The following is a 3,458-nucleotide window of genomic DNA, read 5'->3' on the forward strand; positions in this document are numbered from 1 at the left end:
AGATAGCCTTTCAGGGTAAAATTTGGCTTTCGCCCACACGAGTTCACACTGTGGCCTTGGGTTTGTGTGACAAAGCCTTCTTCAGAGAAAAATAATATCCTTCAAAAAATATATAATAAAAATGTGCAGTAACTGTGAATGTGTGGTTGCTTAAAGACAACATAGATTGAAACGGTGCCTGCTGGATTGATGAAGAGCGAGATGGATGTGATTCTCAACAATATGCTTCACTGAAACCGGGTAAAATCAATTGTCTTCAAATACAAATATAACACGAATAGAAACTGAACAGATCCTTGAATTAACTTAAGGGATAGTTCACTTAAAAATTGAAATGTGCTGAACATTTATTCACCATCAGGCCATCCAAGATGTATATTAGTTTGGTCCTTCTTCAAAACACAGATTTGAAAGATTAAGATGCTTTGAACTTCAAACCGTTGCTTCCAATTTCCGGCTAAAATACAAGTCCTCTGCTTTTCTCCAGTGAAAAATCATCTTGTCTGAATCAGGAGAGAAATATGCACAGATCAAGCACCATTACAAGCAAAACAAGCCAAAACCAGTTATATGTCATTATATAACAACAGTTATAAACAAATGCTTTAGTGGTTTTTGATGTGAGAGGAAGACTGTGGATGGACTTTTTCAATGGAGGAAGTTTTATTATGAATTATGAATTGGTATTTTGTCCAGAAGCAATGGTTTAAATGCAAAATGCTGGATTTGTTACAAACATGCAGCTTTTCACTACACAAGATGTTAATTGACAGACATGAGTTTACTTGTCGATTATTGGGATGCTTTTATCAGCTGTTTAGACTCTCATTCTGATGGCACCCATTCACGGTGGAGAATACCACAAGTGATGTTATGCTAAATGTCTCCAAATCTGTTGAAAAAATTATGAAAGATGCTAAAGATGAAAAAATGAACTCATCTACATCTTGGACGGATAGAGGGTGAGTACATTTTTTAACAAATTTTCATTTTGGGGGGAACTATTGCTTTAAGGTTACTTAAAAGCCAAGCTTCTACAGAGAATGATAGGAAATTGGCTATACCATAATCTAAACAGATGCAGAATAAATTCTGCTTAGTCTGGTACAGGTTTTCTGGTAGTACAATACGGTGAAAAAGAATCGTTCTCAGGCTAATGGGTTATTGGTCACGTGTACTAGATGGCCTTAATTATGAAGCTATATTTGAATGGGGATGTAGGGCAGGGATTACTCTGACATTAACTGGGTATAGAGGTAAATCATAAAGGCATAAGTCCGGTTCAGCATGTGTGCGATCCAGTAAATGAGCACATTGACAGTGGTGTCCTTGAGTGATCATAACTTCAAAGTCCTTAATTGGTTGGTCAGTAAAAGTTAGTCTGAGCGTTTCTGTCCCAGCACACATTGACTGAAGTGAGTTGGAGGACTTCATTAATCACATGGACATAATGGTGAAGAAAAATATGGGACTGTTTGTGATGGCTGATATTTTGAAAAAGGTGAAATTTATTTTGAAAACTGGATTTTTCTGTCTTTATTGGGATTTATGAGCTGCTCAAAAACATGGGCTATTTTTAAGTCTTGTGTGTGCAAAAGCTGTCTTATTTCCAGACAGAGGTCTCCAATTAGCCTGCTCTTTCCTCTTGGAAGCCTTTGAAATCTAGTCTTGCACGCACTATTGTCGTTTACGCATCTGAAATAGGTGCTAGATTCACCCTTATTCTGGTCAGTTCACACTGCAGCTGTGGCAGTGGAAAGAATAATGGGTCAATGACATATAAGAGCGCCTACAATAAAGAATACACAATAAAAAGTTTAAAACACAAATGGCAAAATCTTGGAAATGTACTAATGGACCATTTCTCATAACATATAACTTTTCATATAACTTTTAAAACCTGACTTTCAAAAACATAATTTTTAATTCTCCTTCAATAATTTTTGTATTTTTTGCAACTTTAAGTAAACTTGCCTTATCACCAAAAAGGTGAAATTATCTGATGTTTTAAAACAGCTACTGACCTTGAACACAGTCATAAGACATGCTTCAGCATGTTGGTCACATAATATTATGTTTTTTCAAATATTAATAAACAGTGAATCGTATTTTTTGTTATATTACATAATAATAATAGATTATGCCAAAGTATTTGATAAGGTATTCTTCTCAGGAATTTAATTATTTTAATGAGATCTTTTCTTCATTGTATGGTATCAGGAAAGTTGTCACCCATTTTACATGCTAAATACCTTTTTGCCTTTTCTTATTTTAAGAGAGTAGGTGTATGTCATTGTATCTAAGAATTGCATTTGTAAAGTATTTTTGAATTAATGAATGAATCCAGACCTAAAAAAATTGTCATGTCATGTTGACCCACACATGAGTGATGAGGACAGGATGTCTATCTCAATAGATAAAAAACACATAAAAGTGTAATTTAACCAGGTCCGTTACCAACCTAAATATTGAGAAGGACCTTCACAACCCATTCTAAAATTCAGCTAAGTTAATATTTTTCTTACCTTCCTGAATTTCTCTGTTCCAGTTTCATCTCCTTATTAATCTGTATTATGACATGCAGAAGACAGGTTGTACAGTATTAGAAAATGAATGTATCTATACCCAGAGCAGTCTTTCCCCCAGATTTTAGAGGTCACTAATAAAAAGAGATATACCCTAAAGAGAGAACGCATGAACTGGGTCAGAGTGGAGATTCTTTCACTCACCAGGTACTTTTGCAAGGCTTTTTAACAGTTTCATTCATGCGCTATTCAAGCAAATAAGAAAGTACATTCAGTCACATAATAATGAATGGACCTTCTTTGCCTGCAAACATTTACATAACTTTTTTTTAAGTGACAGAAAAGTGACTGTTATCAACATTCTAAAAAGTATCTTGTGCAAATGAAAGAAACTCATACAAGTTTGGAAGAACTTGGGGGTGAGTTTTCATTTTGAGGTAAACTATCCCCTTAAGGCACTATATTGTGTACATAGCCACAACTAAAGGGGTGGTAGGGGATGCTGAAACATTCTTTATATTTACATTTACATTAATTTAACAGAGCTTTTATCCAAAGCAATCTTACAAATGGGGAATACAAAAAGTGATTCATTTAAGATAATGACCTATTTTCAGTATCATGACCTCATATGACTCTTATTGCTTAAATAGCTATGTAACATACAAATATAGGCTATATTGAATATCTAGAAATTAATGTTAAACATTCACAGGCAGCTTCAGTCTCTACCTCATATTACACTACATACCAATTTGCCTGTTACAGGTTTCTGCTTGAAAACCTTTCATTTGCACACATCCCCACTCAAGGTTTTCCTTTGTATTCGGTTTGGCTCATAACATTTTTTGCAAAAATTGTCAGCTTTAACCTTTCACACCCTAACACACACACACACACACACACACACACACACACACACACACACACACA

The sequence above is a fragment of the Sinocyclocheilus grahami genome, unplaced genomic scaffold (assembly GCF_001515645.1).
Source record: "Sinocyclocheilus grahami isolate Dianchi unplaced genomic scaffold, SAMN03320097.WGS_v1.1 scaffold1030.1, whole genome shotgun sequence".
NCBI lineage: Eukaryota > Metazoa > Chordata > Actinopteri > Cypriniformes > Cyprinidae > Sinocyclocheilus > Sinocyclocheilus grahami.